This window comes from Dermacentor albipictus, chromosome 1, assembly GCF_038994185.2.
Source record: "Dermacentor albipictus isolate Rhodes 1998 colony chromosome 1, USDA_Dalb.pri_finalv2, whole genome shotgun sequence".
Lineage (NCBI taxonomy): Eukaryota > Metazoa > Arthropoda > Arachnida > Ixodida > Ixodidae > Dermacentor > Dermacentor albipictus.
In genome coordinates, this window is record NC_091821.1 from 421757815 (window position 1) to 421778932 (window position 21118).

The window sequence follows — 21118 nt, forward strand, 5'->3', positions numbered from 1 at the left end:
ATACACTCTGTCTGGATGCCTGCAATACCGAGAGTTGCAAGGATTCCGTGTTGGGCCACATATTTTACGTTATGACCAAAAAGAAAAAGGGGCATCGTGAGTTGATAATATAACCGAACATTTGTTAGAGAGATAAGAGAGTCTGCTGAAGTGGTTAACGAACACAACAGGAAACGTCACCTGGGCTGAGTTGACTGGCTTGATAATCGTTGAGAAGGGTCCCCACAGAGTTCCCTACGATAATGAACTATGTGGTCTATGCGTCAAGCTTCTGGACCGTGCGCAGAAGCGATGTTATATAAGCAGTGCCTGAAGTTCGGTCAGCTGACTCTGGCACAACGCGCATATATGCGCACGCACTGTTGATCACAGAAAACAGGTGCTGTGCGAATGCGAATGTTATGAAGGTGAACTGGTTCATAGCAACTGCAACAATACGACGTATATAGCCTTGCGTTTGCCTAGGTCGAAAACAGCACGTGGTGTGTAGCGACCAAGGGCAATCTTTTTTACTTTGCCTGGCATTAATGTTGCCTTTTAAAGGCGAAAAAAAAATCGGGTGAATAGTTGCAAAGAAGACTGTGCCCAACTGTTGTTCAGATATCAACTGAGACTGTATAGTACAGTGCGGAACAAATAGGCTCGAGGCCACTGGATGTCCACTCGCAGCTTCTGTGGCCTCAAGCGCTGTCACGTTACACGAAATGAAACGTGCGGCCGCCTTCTAAGCGTGAATGGTTTCGTTTTAGAAAGTACCTATAACCTTGAGTGTAGATACGGAATCACCGTGATGTTTTTGTTCCTGTACCAACTGCTGCAATTAAGACGAGCTGCTGCGAGCAAAATGAGCACAGAATTGCAGAACTTCTTACAAGGCAGTTGGTTACGTTTACGCTGTGCAAGGGCTAACCAAAAGGGGTGTCGGTGCTTCCACATGGGATCCGAAGAACGCCAGATAAAAGCGAGTACCCTGTCAGCGTAATTATTTAGGTGAAAATGCAGAAAGCTCAGTCTGCCTGCCGAAGAGGCGATAGCAACGAGGTAAGAGAGAGATACGAGGCAGCTATAATTTCCCCTCTCTGTTAAAACTCGCATTCTTATAGAGTCTGTAGCAAACCACCGTTTGCTTTATCTCAAGGTTATTGTATCATACATCGATTGTGTTTGCATTCATCTTTATTTTGCCGTTTTCATTGTTCTTGCCATAATGCTGTCTGCACATATGAATGACTACGAAGAAAATGCCTCTTGTGTAGGGGCTCCGACCTTCGTCAAACTTTCCTCAGACTTTTAGTCATTTCCCCTATTATCACACTGGGGTCAGTGTTTAATGAATTGATTCAGAGATATGACAGGGTATGATTTGCAGGGAAATGACCACAGGATAACGGCTCTCCGTGGCCTTGTGCCATGCTCCATTCTCTAGGTCACAAAGACACGACATAAATTTGAACGATCTTCAGATTAAAGCGAGCTTAGCGATACGTGTTGGGTCCGGGCCTACAACTCACTGTGCACTAGAAAAGTAGGAATGTCCTGGGCTTCGCCGCAGACGTTTCTCACCAACAACGATCATGAAAACGAAGAGAAGGACAGCGTGAGACCTGCTGGCATGTGCTCACTCCCACACTTCACGTAAGCCTGTCTTTGTTTACTTCGCTACATCCAATACGGCAAAACATATGTTTTGCCGCGAATTAAAACACGCACAAAAAGAATACACATAGACTACGGCACGAGCGGCAAAAAAAAAAAAAAACATGTCTCTCAGTAAGCAGCAACTAGGCCAACAAACAGTTCTGTTGAAACATATCCCGATGATGAAGACAGAACAAGCATTCTCTTGAAAAGAAAATTTTGAAAAAAATCCTCGTCCACCTCCTTATGCAGAGCATCATGGTAGTGGTTATCTGCATGGTGGCGAATACAGCTGCTTTCCCATACCCTCCCTGACTCTCTCCCTCCCTCCATCCATACTCTATCTCTCTCTCTCTCTCTTGATTTCTTATTTTACATTATACCCCGTGAATCTATCAGCCTCGTGCAAAGGCACATGGTGACAAAAGAACTTCCACTCTCCTCTATTCTTTCTAGATGCATAGTAAAGTAGAAGAATCGACATTTGGGTGAGTTGATACTGGTTGAAGATCTCGAAGGGGCAGCGGAAACGACTAAGAGAAAAGGCAAACAAAATATCCAATGACAATGAAATGTAAAAAAATAATAATAAAAATGTCGTTAGCTTACTATAACATTAGATTACAGGGTCTTGCTGTTTGCCTGTGCACTGGTATTGACGCCAACCATGGGAGAGCACGTGGGCATAGGTGGTAGTACTCAAGTATGTGCGTGCGTGTGTGTGTCCTAATAAAATGAGGTGAGAATTCAGCGCTGTCCTGTCTCTCCTGCTTTGCGTCTGGATCGTCTTGCGCTGTCCCTTCAAGGTGTTCAGCGTAGTAAAGTTGTTGCACCCTAAAAGGGACTGGTCCGTTTCATGGCTAAACACCTTTCGTTAAAGGAAAGCGTTTTACTGCACATGAAAGCGGGATCAAACTCCGCTTGCGATGAAAGAAGGTGCAGTCCGAAGCTGTGCTTTCCCACGACAGTTTGACAGTGATACATCTATCAAAGTTCATTTCACGCAATTTCTCGAGTCGCCACGTTTACTCGCCACAGAAAGTCGACAGACAAGAAAACTTCGCTTGGCCTCGTCAGCGATTCGATCTGGCTCCGTAAGGACGAGGATGTTAGCCGCGTGATAAAGCAGCACCCTTACGGGCGCGAGGTGGTTTTCCTTTCTTTCTCTTTTTCTTTCTTCCTGTCGACCGTGGGTCGGGATCAAACACAAGGAGAGCGACAAAAGAATTTCTTTTTTTTTCTCTCCGGTTTCGCGGTCGGCGTCCTCCACCATCCGGCTTGTATTCAAGGGTGGCGGAAGCGGAACCGTGCGCGGCACCTCCAAACTGGGTCCTGCCTCGAACCGACCCCAATTAAGTCACTTCCGCAAAGTGCTGTATACACACGGGTGTGCGCACACGGGCGCACTAATCTCTAATAAGGCCAGCTGTCGATATACACGTCTTCTTTTTTTTTTTTTGAACGCAAGCGTGGGTGACACTATCAGTACGCGCATTATCGAGGTCGATCAATCCCTGTTGCTCGGTTCTCTTGCGATTCGAATAAGACACTCGCCCTGTAGGAATCGACGCGTTCGCTGTTCGAATTCGATTTCTTTTATCGTTCGATACGAAGGTGCGCGTTATCGTTGGCATTATACGGGGGTCAAAGGCGAGCCAAGCGATACCTCTGTGCGAACGACTCCCACCGTTTGTAGGACGTCCGAGACAGATATCTCACATTTTCGTGGAGAAACGGAAGTTGCGCGACAGCTATATGGGCGTCTGTGCGTTCTGGCACTACTGGCAACACGCATATTGGGGGTTCGATGAACTGTAAAGCGCAGCCGGAATGTGAATTAAACAAAAGATGACCGAGTTACGCTAACCACGGAGAAACGAAAGACGCTTTAAGGACGAAGACTGCTGGGAACTAAAGATGCAAATACTGGTGCCGCTACCTTTTATAGGCGAGAGACGCCTTTACAGTGTACGAGGCCGGATCGACGTCGTAAAACGTATGGCGTGGTTAAAATGTATGCTGTTTTCTTTCTTTCTTCCCTTCTTATATTCTTGTTTTTTTTTGTTGATAGCATTTCTCATTCAGTTTTGTCCCAATTACTATTGTTTCCTGTCGCTGTACTAACGTGGGCTCCCGGTATAGTCTTAGACTTTAGAACCATCGTCTGTTTAAATTTGCTCTTGTACGTTTTGCTTTCGGAAGCCAACGAACAAACGACAAAGCAAGCAAACGATGCGAGGCTAGCACAGATTATCGCCTAATCGCCCGAAATTTGACCCCACTGCAACACGCTGGACCGCCGCTGTGCGAACAAGCTTTGCGATACTCCAGTAGAAAATTGCCTACAGGTCTGGAAGATTGCTGCGCTCAGTCGATAAGTCTGTTTCAACTACGGGTATAGCGAGATGGACTAAAGGTCGTAACACATAAGCAGACACTAATGATTTTCTTTCTTTCTTATTTTTTGTTTTGATTTCTAGTTCTCATTGTGATAGGTTTACTTATTCAAAGCACTCACTACTTCTTCGATAAAATACTGCTTTAGTTATACAGTTGTGTGTCAGGCACAAAGGCCAGAACGCCAGAAAAGTATCAGCAGCCGATGGGGAACTGAGCCTGGAATGCTGTTGTCACAATACCACAGAACCGGATAACTTCTACTACTACTATATTACGTCTACTTGGGTTCGTTTGCCATATATTGCGATATGAGCATGCAACCATACCGTTCATGTGGCTGACATTATGTAGATCAGGTTCCACAACAGGGGAAGACAACTGCGGAACCGGACGTTCGAACTACACCTTGAGCCGATAAACTCAACGCCAAGTTGTATTGTAAGTAAGAACTCATGCGAACAGCGGACCTCTAAAACACTGGGGAGCTTGTGACAATGCCTGCTCTTTCTTTTTTCTGGCGCTGAAAATCATAATCGCGGCGCTACTTCGGTACGCCTGAACACCGCTAATCGCGAGCACAGTGCAGTGACGGTGCTCGAATTGCCGCGGCGAAGTGTTTGGTTTTTCTGACATTGGTACCACTTGTTCTTGTTACTTGTATATAGGGCGCCACAAGACGAGCCCATTGCTCAGGGAAAACCTTTGATCGTTATAATAATAATAAAAAAAATGACAGTCACTAAACTATCCTTACGTGATTTGAATGCACAATCATCTTGAGTTCTCAGATTAATTGGTTACCTCCATGATACGTGAGGTCTTACATTGCCACTAGTCCTTCGCAGCTTTACATTAATCCACCTTATTCCACCTTAGTTTAATTTGTAACAAACTTAATCCGGAAGTAGCGTAAGTAGCAGGGACCAAGACCTCGAGTAGCACAACGCACGAGACTGACGTAGTGGCCGCGTCGCGGTAAAACCTTGTCCTCCCTGCGTGGAGGGAGCCTAACTGATTCTGCAGGCATTTTCAATAAAGTTTCTCTCTCTCTCTCTTAATTCACCTGCTTTTAATCGGTGCCAACCTTAATCCACATTAATCAACCTTGCTCCACTTTATTTCACCCTCATCCACTTAACCTTAATTCACTTTACTCCACCTCAGTTCACTTTACTAACGCCACAAATGACTGCGACGTGACGTGTGCAATGACACATTTAGCAGGCACACCTTTAGTCAGCCAGCACCGTGGAGTCGCCGTGGCGTCAGGTAAACGTGCTCGTCGCGCATGCCGGAGGCCCGGGTTCGACTCTCACCTAACTCCTCAAAGCCGTTAACTTAGTTCGTTCACAGGAACCTCCCCGAGGAACTTGATGTCCATCTGAGTCTTTTTGACGTGTTTTTACTCTTTGCGCCGTCGGCCACGTTATTCCAACCATCGCTTGATCACGCCGGATTTTCTGCCTCGTGGGACCTATAATGCCTTCGCAGTAGAATTTACCGGTGCAGAAGCTCAAAGTGGCAGCACATCCCGAATAACGGCGATGCTCACGGTCACCTATTTGTCAGAGGACCACCGTGTCATTACTCCGGTATTTAGGCAGGCAAAATGAACCTTACTTTATTGCCACATATCGGTGCCTACTTCTCGGCTTTTTCTTCGGCACCATTACATGCTAGGCTGGTATTTTTCCATATTACGTGAAACTGCATAGACGAAAACGCCGTCTTGAGCACTAATATAAGTTTTACTTTCTCGTGCCTCGCGTTAAGATTACATGGCAATGGGAGAGGTATCGATGCAGTAAAACTTCGCACAGGTCCGTAACAAATTTAACGACATCAGGATGAGTCCAGATCAAAATTAAATTCTGGTGTTTTACGTGTCAAAACCACGATGTGCGCATGGAGCCGAGTGTTTAGCTTCTGACGGCAAAACAACGCACGAAAAGAAGACGGTCACTATAGAGCGAACGTACACCACAAAGCGATATACGGTATTTGTTGCGCCTTGACTTGGGCATGCATGTGGTGCGTGAACCCGCAATAGCCAAATGGCTCAGCATCCGACCCGTTTGCGGAGAGGAGGTAGTAGGTTCGGATCCCAGTACCGCCGGGCACCTACTGCTTTTCCTAATAGGTAGAGATGTCTGCCGGCCAGGAGGTGCTCAGCTAATTATAGGGACATTCTCATCTCGAAAGGGGGGATCTGTTGAACCAACTAGCACAACGTCGCACGAGACACAGATACTTCTCGTTTACTCCACCACACAGACACGTCCCAGCGCCGGGTGTATAGCGCCGCCCGACGCAGGAGTGTCGAGCCCGTCGCGCCCCCTTTCGCACAGCCCGTGCCCTCGCTTACGTACCACCGCGTTCCGAGTGCGCGAGCACCCGTTCTCTACGTGAATATATATGCGAGACCGCACGCGCACGCCCGTGGAGCACCGGGAGATCTCGGCAGACAAAGAGAGAGAGGAGAGATAAAGAGAGAAGAAAGAAATAAGACGGCAAAAAGCAGGCGGCGGCGATAAAGCGAAGGCGCTTTATGCCGACGCGTGCCAAGTCGCGCGAGCGAGCGTTCGCGTTCACGCTTGCTGCCGCGGCAGCGGTGGCCGTCCGCTAATCTGCAGCAAACAGCAGAGCAGTCGTGCCACGCGCGCGCGACGTCGGACACGCCACCGGAAGGTGCGCTGGCGCGCGCGACCGACGGCAGCGGAAAGCGCGGCGCCCGCTCCACGTATATCTATCTGCGCGATATGAGCATCACCGACGAATGCGCGAGGGGTGTGCAGATTAGGCTGCGCGAGGAACACGCGTACAGGTGGTCTCCGTTGTGGAGAGTCGATCGTGCCACTTTCGAGTGGACGCCGTCTTCCCTTTTTTTTTCACGAATCCGTATGGCGTATGCGCACACTTAGCACCCGTGGCTCGCTGTCGGATGGCGCGATGCGCTGCTGAGGACTATGTCGCGGGTTCGACCCGTCGCGGTTCGCTTTATGCTCGCAGGTAAGGGGATGCGCATGCGCGCAGGCATCCGGAACGCATGGAAACGCTGCACTTTCGGTTGAAAGCGCTGCGCTGAGCTCAGACGTAGCTCAGACGGATGCACACGTCTTTGCTCCGGTGGAAACGCGACGGGCGACGCTGACAAGAAACAACAATAAATGAGAGAGAGAGAGAGAGAGAGAGAGAGAGAGAAGAGGAAATCACCGTGCGCAGACGCAGCATAGAACAAAGGCGGACATTCCTGCCGCACTGAAACAATCGTGCGTTTCCCGGGTTCCGTACATCGCCGGAACACGAGGCGTGACGAAACGTGGCTTTTTTATCCGAGAGCCGACTCGCAGACGGGACACGCCGCAGTCGTCTTCCATATTGTGGGGCACCCAAGTATCGGACGGAGATCACCAATGGACGTCATCTCCGCGGCCTGGACGCCGGCTGTCGTGGCTCGTCGGCTCCAATTTCGCAGCTGCCGAGTCTGTTTACTGTCCCACTTTGGAAATCAAATTTCGGCGGTACAACTCTGACGCGACCAACGCGCTTAAGCATCCCAATGACCAAATTAAAAAAAGAAGAAGCCAGTGAATAAACAGCAACATTTTAAACAGCGCAACGTAGGGTACAGAAAGAGACCCACAGAATACAGCATTGAATCTGATCGACCGGAGTCCAACCTTCGTCAGGAAATACTCCTTGATCGATAAAGGCTGGACCCCGGCCTACAAGGACACGGGGGCTCTGTCCAGCGATTATTCTTGCTGTGGCCTGCATGTGTCGCGCTGTTTAGAAATTGGCCGTTTAACAAGGTGCACCAACCACCCGAATAGAACACGCTGTGAACAGCGAAGAAAATCGTTCGAAGGTCAGCTCTGTTGTTCGCATGCTTGTTCACAAACGGAGAAACCGACTGCCTCCTTTTGTTTCTAAAACGGCCATTAGGTCTCTCGCTGGAATCCTCCTGCAGCAACTAAACTGTGGTAACCATGAGGCCATAGCTACCCTAGCGCCACAATCTTACGTATGTTCAGGCATGTACGGGGCGATCTTTTATAAGTTTTACGGAGTTTTTCAAGATCACCTGTGGCAGATAGCATAATTATTGTCCTTGAGTTGGATTATTCGAAAGGGCGGACATTGTTAGACTAAGAAATCGAAACGCATATTCAAGTAATTAAAGAAAGCATCAATTAACTTCATAATTAATTATTTTTAGGCGCATGTTGCAACTCACGAATTGCAGCCGGTGAGTTTGCAAGACATATCCATTTCAAATGAATGTTCAGGATGGCACCAGTTTCGAGATGTTATTTCCCTAAATGTGGGAGGAAATACACAGGCGTTCTAGTTACTTCTCTGCTTCAATGCATAAAAGAGCGTTTCGTAAAAAAAAGTAAGTCGAACAACAGTCCGTTTTTGCGGCGAGTTTGATGGCACGTATCTCCAAACTGCTGGCATTCTGGAGATTAGTTCTATGCGGATACCCTCGCAAACTCGCCAGCTACAATTCGTAAGTTGCAGTACGTGCCATGAGGCAGTTGATAAAGAAGTTATAATTAGCGAAATTCTAATTAGCCGTATATGTGCCTCGATTTCTCGGGCAAGTAATAAAGTCCGCCTCTCCGAATAATCGAGCTCAAGGACTACAATTACGTTATCTGCAACGGGCGATATTAAAAACAATTCCGGAAAACTGAGAAAAATTGTCGCCCCGCATATGCAGAAAGCAGTCCCGAGTTGACGTCGCACATCCACGACACATCCGCACTGCGTCACCGAATTGCCACCGCATTCGGCAAATCTCACGCTTCGCAACGACGTGCGGCGGCTTCGACTGCTACGCCCGAGACAAGGAGAACGTTCGCCACCGAGCAAACAACGAACGACATTGTGCGTCCACGCGTAAACGCGAGCGGGATGTGAGAAACGTCGCGCGCACGCGTGGGCCGCGTCTGTGTGAACGGCGGATCCGTATAGTGAGTCAGGCCCCGTTACGCAGTGACGATGAAACGGTGCGCTGTCTGCAGCTCGCGGGGCACTTTACGTACGTCATCCGGACTTTGCGGTGCCGCGAGCTCGTAGACGAGAACGCGTTGTGCAAACAATGGGTGTCGTTGGAGCCATTGTGCGCGATTCTTTCCTGCGAACGTGGCGTGAAGTCGCGGGCACAGCGTTTCGCGTCGGCGAGAAACGCGAAACTCGAAGGCGCGTGCATGTGTACGCGAAGCGCGAATAAGGAACTTGAGAGAGGGTGCGAGGAACCAACGTCCCTCTTGGTCTCCTGCGGTAACTACCGTCGCGTCGTAGTCGTGAGCAACGACGAACAAATATGGATCCCGCGAGGTGGTAAAAGTTTATTTGCGCAGTTGAACGTCCCTAAATTTCAATAATTATTTCCCGCAATACGCAAGGCGAACAGCGTGGGTAAGCCTTCGATAACACGTACACCAAATTATCGTGATGAATGCTTTGTTACATATGTGGTGTAGAGTCGGCCTTAAATTTGATTACAACTTACAAGTTCACTTAATACGAATGTGCAGTTCGCGAGCTTTGCTACAAAAAAGAAAAAAAGAAGAAGGATGTTTTTACGCATTTTTGCCGTAACGATACGAAAGTGGAATGCGCGTCCGCCCAGCAACCGAACATGAAAACTTTTTCTGCCTTATAAGAGAGGAGAGCACTTCGTTGACGCAGCATGATTTTATGCATCCTGTGCACTTTGTTATGTTATATTTCTGCAATCCCGAAAAAAAGAAGTGCTGTCTTTATTTTCCGTTTGTCGTACCCTGGCCCTCACACGCGTTCAGAATTACGTATCAAATAATAGTGAAAAATAGCCAACTCGTGCGAGCCTTGCCTCAGCACATATGCACTCGTATTGTCGCGAAAAGGCGGAAACGCTGCGACGAGTTCGGTTGTCACGATGTCACACGTGAGCCTGCGACTCGAGCCAGTTGAAGTCGGCTTTGTGTGAATTCTACGCGGAAAGAAAGCGATGCTTTATCGCTGCATTCACGCGAGTGTACAGGAAAGCAGTGAAATATGTCGCAGGATTCAGTGCGATAAAGTGTTACCTGACCGACAGGGACCGGAGGGAAAACAATGTACATGTCCCTTTACATAAGTGCAATATGTGAAGTGTAGCATCGCATTGTTTCTATAGATGAGAAAATATAGACCAGAGTTGCAAGCGATAACACTATATTGCGTTCGCAACGCTGGGCTTTGCGTGTAAATCGTGACCTCTTCGTGCTTTGAGGGGACGCTGGGCTTTCAGAGCAATTTTCTTCATTGCTGCGATTAGCCAGTATACGTATTTTGCAGTACAAAACTGCACTCAATAATTTCAATCAGGAAAAAAACTTATGAGAGCGCTTTTTTTAGGGAGGGCAGAAATATAACATAACAGCTACCATACTGGCTTTATGTCAACGTGCTTGTGCCTAAACGGGCAAGAGTCGCTTACAAAATCATCTATTAACGTCCGAGTACCAAATCGTGTCACATGGACAATTCAGTGACTGGGAACCAAATGGGTGTGGGGGGGGGGGGGGGCGGTCTTGAATGCACTTATAAGCTTTGGTATGCAAGAAAAATATGGAGAAAACGATGACAGAGATGTGGCTCAAAGACCGCCGCGCTATAAGATGCCGTAGTAAGCGTGTAGCTTGCGTATGAGAGCAACATGCCGATAAGGAGAGCGGTACGCTTGTCATAACGTGCGACTTATTGCGCGTAAGGCGCCATAAAATGGTGTCATTTGGCCACGAGAGAACGCACCACGTCCTCTGCGTGTGCCTCCAATTTAAGTGCGCGAGAGAGGCAGGCGTCGGGTGCTGCTTCGTCCGAACTTGGCGAGCGGCAGCAGGATTCAATGCGATCAAGTGCAGCAGCTGACTGAAAACGCCCTGTTCGAACCGCGGTCAGGTTGTAAATCGAGTTTGCAAAGCCATCCGCGCATTACTTGCAACCTTGCGCAGGAGCGAAAATCATGAATCGCGGCTGCGATGTATGACATGGGGTCCATCTGACAAGTGGTTGCATACTTATTCACGCCGTCCGTCCTTACCGTGACACCTCGTTCGCCTTCCTCCACTTCCTTTTCTCCCGGCGAAGGGTCAGGCTCGAGGAGAGCTGCCTCGCTCCAACCGCATTCAAACTAAATTTTGCTGTCCGCGTCTCAAACGTTAATCTGTAAATGCCTCGTGCGCTGCCCTCCCCACCAATTGCTGCTCTACCGCACCGCTTCAAATGATAAGAGTTGCATGCACTCACTCGTCAGTGTGCTCCGCGGACCTTGTAGGCGGGCCAAGCGCTTCACTTCCAGCTGTTGTTGCCGTTGTTGCGTATCACGTGTGTGGCTCATACCCACAAGGGGGGATTGGCCAAGAAATGGGTGGATTATTCCAAATTAATATGGAATGGAATAATATGGAATTAGCATTGAATAACGTAGAATGATCTGTTAAGATAAAATCAAGAAAGTCACATCAAATCAGTAATAAATAATTTAAAGTACCAAAATAAAATATAAATAAAAAACTAAATTATGGGGTTTTACGTGCCAAAACCACTTTCTGATTATGAGGCACGCCGTAGTGGAGGACTCCGGAAATTGCGACCACCTGGGGTTCTTTAACGTGCACCTAAATCTAAGCACACGGGTGTTCTCACATTTCGCCCCCATCGAAATGCGGCCGCCGTGGCCGGGATTCGATGCCGCGAACTCGTACTCAGCAGCCCAACACGATAGCCACTGAGCAACCACGGCGGGTTAAAGAAACAAATAGAATTCAGGTCACAGCTGAGAACATGACGACGACAACGGTCACGTGAACTCTGGCACACGCCCCCTGTGCGGTATCTGCCGAGAATCGGCCAGTGTTATAAAAAAAAATTGAAACATTCTTAATTTAGAATGAATCCATGAAACTAATAAATAGTAAAAAGAGAGCATAAAAGAAACCTTTAGGAGCCAGAATGGCATGAACAAAATGAATTTTTATTTAAATTAGGGAAAAATTTTTCAAGTACCGAAACATAAGACACATAAATAAAGAAACTGCAAAATTAAATAAATTTGTCAGCAAGTTTCAATGCATAAATTCTGCATAGCACTGTTGTAGGGGTTGAAGGACGGGACTTCGGGATGAAAAACCCAAACTTGGGAGGGATTTATTCTACATTTATACAGGGAGGTGAGACGTCAAGTACCAGTCGTACAGACATTACGGGCCGGCAGCAACTCGGACGCTGCGGCCCGCGGCAAGAAGTTCGAGAGAGGTGAATCAGGGAATCAGGGAATGTCCCAGAATTCTCAGGTCTCTCTGGAAGGCTTCTTATAAACCCTTCGAGCACTGTAAGTCACGTCATGTTTCACCAATGGGAGAGTCCGCTCCGATGACGCCACTTTCAGCCAATGGTAGGCGCCTGTGTCGCGGTGTCGCACCTGGCGGCTCTCTGCGGTCTTGCCTCGCAGACTGGCAATCCACTTCTTCTAGGCTGGAGAAGGACGGGGGGGCGCTCATGCTTCATTGCACAAGGGCCCACCTGCACCCGGTGGCTCGGCTCCGCAGCGGTAGCAGATGCCTTCTTCAAAGCCGAAGGGGGACGATTGAGCTCCATTGTACGAGGCCCCCTTCTAATCCCGGCGACGCACGAACTTGTTGGCACGTGAACTTGTTGCCTTAAACTTGTTTGCTCGGCCGCTTCTCTGGAATGCACTTTCCTGCTTCTGCATTCCTCAATTAGCTGTGCTGCAATCCGATGTGGTCTGGGGAACTCGAAGTAATCGCAGGAAACAGCTCCATATCTAACAGCTCGTCCTCGCCCCGGTTGTTCTGAATGGCCGGTGAACTCAATTCGCTGGCCATGAGGAACGCTGAAAGAAGCTGCAGGGTACTGGGGTCAAGCCTCGTTTGACAACCCTCGGGATCCTGGGCCCTGGAGAACAAACGTCAAACAAACAAAACAGCACAGCGCTGCACCACGCGTAAGCGCAGGCTCTTCACCCCTGACTCGCCAGACTATTACTGAGTCAAAATCAACCCTGATCTTTTAGTTCCCCAATTTTGACAAAGCAGTTCCAACCACCCTTCCAAACAGCTATCCATTTCTCCTCGATTGCCGACAAGACCAGACTATTATTGTTGTTGCAAAACAAAAGGGTCGTTGACGATGCAAACAACAAATGAAAACAGCCGACCATAACTTAAGTGGCCTAACTACACGAACAGCATCTTTCCAATCTATCGCAATGGCGTACTTATCGCACGTATTGGTGCCACTGAACAATCTGGTCAACCTCACAAGTACGTAATCACAAGCGCACTAGCCTTGTGGTCACTAAACAAAACGCGTACTTGCGTTGTAGGCAAACTTTTCATTTACGCTTACTCACGTTTCTTCCCTGAAAGTCCTACAGGACACGTGACATAAACGAACAATTAAACTTGCGGGACTTACACACTCCGCAGAACTCTTAAAATAATGCGTCGTCTAATAACTATTTCCAGGCACGCTCACTAAAGAAGTCAGAATGCGGCTGCCCTCAACACACACGGGCAACCCAGTCATAAATCTGCTTCCTTCCGTCCACACAGGACACGCGCTAATGGAACTAAGAACGCTTCTCAGTGCAAATGATGCACTTACTGAAAACCTACGCGCTTAACCTTACGAAATTCAAAAATAAAAAAGAAAGAAGGTTAAATAACACACGCGCTTTACCATAGGCCTTTCGACGATAACCTTGACCTTCAGCTTACTTACACACACAAAAAAGAGCCTATATACTTATTAATGAGCATCTCGCGAGACTATATGTTTACACAAACGCGTCTTTCAAATCTCGGAGCTTTCTCAAACCAAAACATAAACAAAGCTCAAACCTTACACATTGAAAGAAATCCTAGTCTCAATTCGCGAAAACATTCCCATGCTCAAAATAACAAACAAAACACTTCATTTCTACGGAAGCTCTCTTGGCCTCCCTTTCCAAACGCTTACGTCTGACTCATACTTTGAGTCGAACCCGCGGTGGGCGAAGTTTACAAGCTACTCTGGCTATGGAGGAACAACAAAAGGGCTGACTCACTATCAGCTCCTTCAAGACGTTACGGTCTCCTGCCAATTTGCGTTCCCGCGTCCCGCTTTCAACACAAATTCGATTGACCGCGTCGCTACTCCCCACCTGGTCTCGTCCTGCCACCTTGCGTTTCTTCGAACTGCACGCTGAGCTGTGAAAAGAACTACGGAACGACGAGGAGCTTAGCAGCCTCGTGCCCTTTGTCCGCGTCCGTGCAGAACATTCTTCGCGGTCCCCCTTTGACCGGTGGCTCGAACGTTTAGGATGCGTCAACATCGTCAGTGACGACCGCACCTTTCTTCTCCTCGCGCCCTGCCCATTTGGGGTTCTCGCCATCTTTGGCGGCGCTACATTAATTAGCGTCTTTCGGTCTTTACCGCGCTTCTTTTTACGGCGCTTTCTCTTTGCACTCGTTTTCATGTCGCCTTCTCGTGCCTCGTGCTGGCCGGTACACATTTCGTCGGCCCGGATCGGTCTCTTACCCGCACAGTCTGAGTGATTTACATTTAAATCTACTCTCACTTTGCCTCGACTGGCGGACAGCCCAACCGACTCTGGCACAATGCAGCAGGCTTTACTCGAGTTAGACAACTCGCACTCTTGCGAACTGCCCTCTACTACATTGCCCAGCTCACGCTGTGAATCGGCACACAGCCCGTCGGTATCGATCGCTGTCTCACGCGCACAGTCCGAATGATTAACAACGGAATCATCCCTATCTAGGCTATCTAGACTGGCGGAGAGCCGCACCGATCCCTGAACAATGCAGTTGTTCTCTCGTGGACTACGGAGCTCGCCATCCCGAGAACTACTCTCAACTGCATCGCTCAGTTCGCACTTCACTTCTGCACGCACATCTGGCTCTACATGGGTGCTCGCTTCTGTCGCGTCAACAGTACCCATTTCTTCGCTAGCAACCTCGCTAACATTACCAGCGACGCACACGCTCGGTAACTGTGCCAATTTGTTCGCAGCTGGCCTAGCTGTCTCTACAGTCATCTGTTGGCACAGCACCTCGTCGCTCTCACTCTGGCCTTTAACGGCCTCTATTGCCACTAAGGCATCGTTAGCAGCTAGCCTTTTCCCTTTACTTATGAATCTGCAGCCAATCTCACAGGCACTACTCTTCTCGTCGGCTTCTGGCGAAAGTCCGCTAGACACTTCCTCATTCTTTCGCTCTGTACTACCTACAGAATTCTCAGACAGCCGTTCTCTCTGTGCCAATAACTGATCACAATACTGTATCTCGTTGATCAGTGCTGCCTTCTCTCTCTCATACTTTTCCTCTCGCTCACATTCGCGTTCATTCTCACGTCCGTGACGCTCACACCTAAGAGTAAGTTCTTGAAGCTCATGCTTCCGTTCATTCTCGCGTTCTTCACGCTGACGCTCACTCCTAAGCTCACGACGCTCTCGCAAACGTACACGACGCACACGCTCCCGTGGCTCCTGTATCACCTCCCAAGCAAGCGCAATGCTTTTGTCATCATTGCCACTATCATTAATCGCCTTTATGATAGCTGGCGTTTCCATCCGTTCGTCCGCCTCAACTCCCAAATCGTCGCACACCAACAACAAGTCTAACCTCGTCAACCTTCTAAGATCCATGGCAGCTGCCCCGACAGGTGGTTAAAACTGTTTTCCTTAATTAATTTGTGCAAAGACACAATGCAACAAACTCCCGATTCCCAGAACTATCAAAATTGAACACACAACCTTTGAGTCTGGCGAATCATAAGGAAAAAAACCACGCGCTCACTTACGGTTGCAGCACCCTGCCATCCGGTTCATTCGTCCGCTGCTCCCGGTTCCTCCGGACTCCCTGGGTCGAAGGCTCGCTCCTTCTTCGCAACTCCCAGTTTCTTCGGACCTCTTTCGACGAAGGCTCTCTCTTCTTCGCTCTTCCCGGTTCCTTAGGATCTCTCTTGACGAAGGTTTATCCGTAGCGCTGCCACCAGCTGATGCATTCGGAGGCGATCCCACCGCTGCCACCAGATGTAGGGGTTGAAGGACGGGACTTCGGGATGAAAAACCCAAACTTGGGAGGGATTTATTCTACATTTATACAGGGAGGTGAGACGTCAAGTACCAGTCGTACAGACATTACGGGCCGGCAGCAACTCGGACGCTGCGGCCCGCGGCAAGAAGTTCGAGAGAGGTGAATCAGGGAATCAGGGAATGTCCCAGAATTCTCAGGTCTCTCTGGAAGGCTTCTTATAAACCCTTCGAGCACTGTAAGTCACGTCATGTTTCACCAATGGGAGAGTCCGCTCCGATGACGCCACTTTCAGCCAATGGTAGGCGCCTGTGTCGCGGTGTCGCACCTGGCGGCTCTCTGCGGTCTTGCCTCGCAGACTGGCAATCCACTTCTTCTAGGCTGGAGAAGGACGGGGGGCGCTCATGCTTCATTGCACAAGGGCCCACCTGCACCCGGTGGCTCGGCTCCTCAGCGGTAGCAGATGCCTTCTTCAAAGCCGAAGGGGGACGATTGAGCTCCATTGTACGAGGCCCCCTTCTAATCCCGGCGACGCACGAACTTGTTGGCACGTGAACTTGTTGCCTTAAACTTGTTTGCTCGGCCGCTTCTCTGGAATGCACTTTCCTGCTTCTGCATTCCTCAATTAGCTGTGCTGCAATCCGATGTGGTCTGGGGAACTCGAAGTAATCGCAGGAAACAGCTCCATATCTAACACTGTGGACATTCAATCGCTTCAATTCACTCTTAGCTCTACACCAAAATGTTCAGGATAGCTGACAAAAAGCTTTTTTTAAAATCGTTTGACGTGGTCCGTGGCACGTCTTACCAGGCAGTGACTGAGTGAAAGTTTAGGTGTTACGTATTCAGTACATTCATCGTAGTCCAAATAATATTAGTGACAAAAATAGTTGCGCACATATAGAATGAATACAAGTAGAACGGAATGCACATATAACAGTTATGAAATGACAGAAGTGAAAGAGGTTAAAAATGTGACAAGTAATATTGTTCATTACGACTGAAAATTAAACATAAATGAAATAAAAAAATTTCCATGACACCAGTTCTTGCAGACATTGCAATGACATCGCTAGCCTCGATCATATGCTCTGGCGTTGCCCCTCGTTACGAGGCACAGAAGAAATCAATGAAGACAAGTGGCTCTCCGCTATCAAGAGCCCTGATGCCGGGGTGCAACTATGGGCTGTCCAGAGGGCCCACGATGCGGCGGTCGGGCAAGGCCTGACTGTCCCAACGTGGGTGCGGCCCGCAGCGCGCTGAGTCGCGTACCTGAGGACCTTATTAAAGTTTCGCATCCATCCATCCATCCATGAGATACAATCTGCAATGCACGATTTGGCAAATACGCAGTAACAAAAAACATAATTTCCCCCGTTATATCAGAAACAGAGAGAGAGAGAGAGAAATAAAAGAAGCACAATAACGAATGTTAGACAATGCAGATTTTGTGTAAACAAGACGGTAATCAAAACAGCATCATTTGCTAAGTGTAATTACTCCTTGCCCGTGGCATCTCCCGGAGTTCACAACTACGTGTATTTAGCTTCGTAGCTCGGTATTTAAATTCGAAATAGTGTTTAGAATGTTATTACTTCTGTTAACACACCTCTGATACCTTTGAAGGGGTGTTTTCTTATAAATATCAGGCATAAGATGTAATGTTATTACTTCTGTTAACACACCTCTGATACCTTTGAAGGGGTGTTTTCTTATAAATATCAGGCATAAGATGTAAATTTATTTCTTTAAAAAGGGGGGCGTGAATGGGCTTCGTGGGGAACGTGCAAAACACTAAGGGCGGTCTTTTTTTATTCTATTTAATGTGGCGATACTAGTAACACCGTAGCACTCCAGATAAGAGGATAATAGTTAATGTGAAGGGAGAATATAGATATCTACAGAAGAGGCCTGATGCTTTTAAGGAGAAAAAAAATTTTCAACCTGCCTAAAATTCCCCTTACTCTGTATGTTTTAGCAGCAACGAAATTCACATGCGCGTTCCATGACATACGTATGCTGTACGAACACAACTCTGAGACATTTAACAGTAGGCACAATTGGAATAATAAAATTATGAAGTTGTATTGGTAAGTCTGCAGCGACATTACGACTTTTCGGTCTAAAGAGGGCAACTTTAGCTTTCTTAATCTTTATGGCAAGCCAATTAGCGGTAGGCCATGAGGACATTTTTACTAGTGCCTGAATCGCAATACTGGTAGCCTCAGCGGAACCCGGTGCAGTAACCATAGTAGTTGTGCCATCCGCATACACAACGAACTTTACCTTATCAATAGTAAAAAAGTCATATATATAAACACGCAAAAGCAGAGGCCCCAGGATACTTCCCTACGCGAACTGGTTTTAAACTCGACATTCATCTGTCTGTGAGAACTCGCTGCTTGTTGTGTTAAAGATATGAATGTATTAGTTCAAGAAAGACGCAACAAGAACATAATGTTCTAGTTTCTTCGGTAGCGTAGCACAATTTATACGACCGAACACCTTTGAACAATCAACAAAAGCACCCAAAGTACGTAGCTATACTGCTCAAATGGATGCAATATAATTTCTTTTTGAGTAAGTTTGACAGTTTAGGTGACCTTTCACAGAGCCATTCCACATACTTGTGATGAGTTTGTGTTTGGTTAGAAGCAATGTCACGCCTGTATGCACTAGTTATTCTATACCTTTAGAAAGAATGTGCATCAGCGATATTGGTTGGTAGTTAATATTGTTACGAAGAGTTGCGAAGAAATGGTTTTATTTACAGGCGATGGATGATGATCGTAGCGGGATAGTAGCACAGCTCGGCCTCTCCAACTCTTCGTCCTCTTCGTCTTCCCTTCTTTTCTATTGTCCGTGCCTTTCGTATCTGTTACATTTCCCCGCAAGCAGACGAAGCCCGTGGGGCGAGTCAGGATGTACAAGCAGGGTAGAAAGGCTTCAGACGAGCAATATGAGTCAGCTGAGTTCTACTTGATCGCCGACCATTGCACAGGAGGCGAGCTATTACGTAAGTGAGTTCGCTCAGGCGGTCCACGACTACAAATGGGCCTGAATATTGTGACAAGAACTTTTGGCACAATCCACACTTGCGTTGCGGTGTCCAAAGAAGGACCAAGTCACCTTTTTCCAACGATACTTGTACGTGACGGTCGTCGTATCGCTCTTTCGAACGACTTTGCGAGGCCAGAGTACGAAGACGAGCTATTCGACGGGCTTCTTCGGCAAGACACAAGGTCTTCGATACAGAATCATCACTGTGCAGAACGAAGGGTAAGAAAGTGTCCAGAGGGCTTCGCAGTAACCTTGCATAGAGGAGATAAAATGGGCTATAGTTCGTGGTTTCGTGTTTATTTTTTCGCCGTGTTGTATGCGTAAGTGATGAAGGGCAGCACGTCGTCCCAGTTCTTATGATTGGAGGAGACGTACATGGCAAGGATGTTGGTCAGCGTTCTGTTCGTCCTTTCAACGAGGCCATTGGTCTGTGGATGATACGGCGTGGAATGATGGAACTGGGAAGTGCATAAACGAAGTAACTCTTCAATGGCATCAGCCGTGAACTGGCGACCACGGTCGCTGATGATGACACGTGGTGGGCCATGACGAAGGACCATGGAACGCAACAGGAAGACCGCCACGCAAGCGGCGGTGGAAGACGGTATGGCTGCAGTTTCTGCATACCGTGTAAGATGGTCTACGCAGACAATTATCCAACGGTTCTTGTTGTTATATAACGGGAATGGACCCGAAAGGTCAATGCCTACTTGCTCGAACGGCGTACTGGGCGGTGTCAATGGCCGAAGGGGACCCGGGGCTGCGGTGGTCGGTCACTTGTGACGTTGGCACGTTTCACAACTAGCGACATAGCGCTTGGTTGTTTGTACATCTTGGGCCAGTAAAAGCGCTCCTGCGTGCGGTGTAGCGTTCGTACGAAACCGAAATGGCCGGATGTCACATCGTCATGCATGGCGCGTAGAACGTCGGAGCAAAGGCTCTCAGGGACAACAAGCAGAAAACGCGCTGCATGCCCGGAGTAATTAGTTTTGTACAGCAATTTGTCACGGACAGTAAAGCGACCGCTGCCTTTAGAAGTACGGGCGCCGATGAAAAGCGGATCAAGGGTAACATCATCCCGTTGTTCTCGCTCAAAGTCTGCCGCGTCAGGGAACGTAGGAGTAACAGCAGCGAGACAGTCGTCAAAATTCTCAGCATCGCAGTCGGTAGTCGCAAGAGGAATCCGAGAGAGGCAGTCTGCGTCACCGTGACGACGGCCACTCTTGTACGATACCACAAAGCCGTATTCCTGGAGGCACAGCGCCCAACGTGCGAGGCGACCAGAGGGATCACGCAAACCGACCAGCCAGCCTAAAAAAAGGTGGTCGGTGATAATCTTGAATGGTCTACCGTAAAGATAACATCGAAACTTTTGTACGGCGAAAACGGCTGCCAGGCATTCCTGTTCCGTAACCGTATAATTGCGTTCACATTTGCTCAGACAACGGCTGGCATATGCGACAACATGTTCTGCGCCACTGTGAAGTTGTACAAGCACCGCTCCTATCCTGATTCCACTAGCATCAGTGTGAACTTCAGTCGGGCAAGATGGATCGAAGTGACGCAAGAGGGGTGCTGACGTTAGTATAAACTTCAGTTGAGAGAATGATGCGTCACACTCTGGTGTCCAATGGAAGGATGCATTTTGTCGCAAAATACTTGTCAACGGGTAAACGATGTCGGCAAACCGCGGAACAAAACGACGAAAATACGAACATAGGCCAATGAATGAGCGGAGTTCTCCTGCTGACTGCGGTGGCTTGAAGGAGCTCACTGCTTCAATCTTACGAGGATCGGGTCTGGCGCCATCCTTGTCGACTAAGTGTCCCAGGAGTGTTTGACGTTCGCCGAACCGACACTTTTTTGAGTTTAGGACCAGTCCAGCTTTTTCCATGGAGTCGAGAACGAGGCTGAGGCGTTCGTTGTGTTCT

At 48.2% G+C, this 21118-nt stretch overlaps 1 protein-coding gene across 3 annotated transcripts in view; it reads right to left on the bottom strand.

Moving 5' to 3' along the window:
- LOC135896445 (tissue alpha-L-fucosidase-like) overlaps window positions 1-21118 on the bottom strand; it is a 93783-nt gene that overhangs the window by 40197 nt on the left and 32468 nt on the right. The window contains exon 1 of one of the 3 annotated variants that reach the window (XM_065424831.1): window positions 11320-11406. The exons of 1 other annotated variant lie outside the window; for it this stretch is intronic. The gene's annotated coding sequence lies outside the window, so the exon portion shown is untranslated. One more of the 3 variants, XM_065424841.1, reaches the window with a different exon arrangement.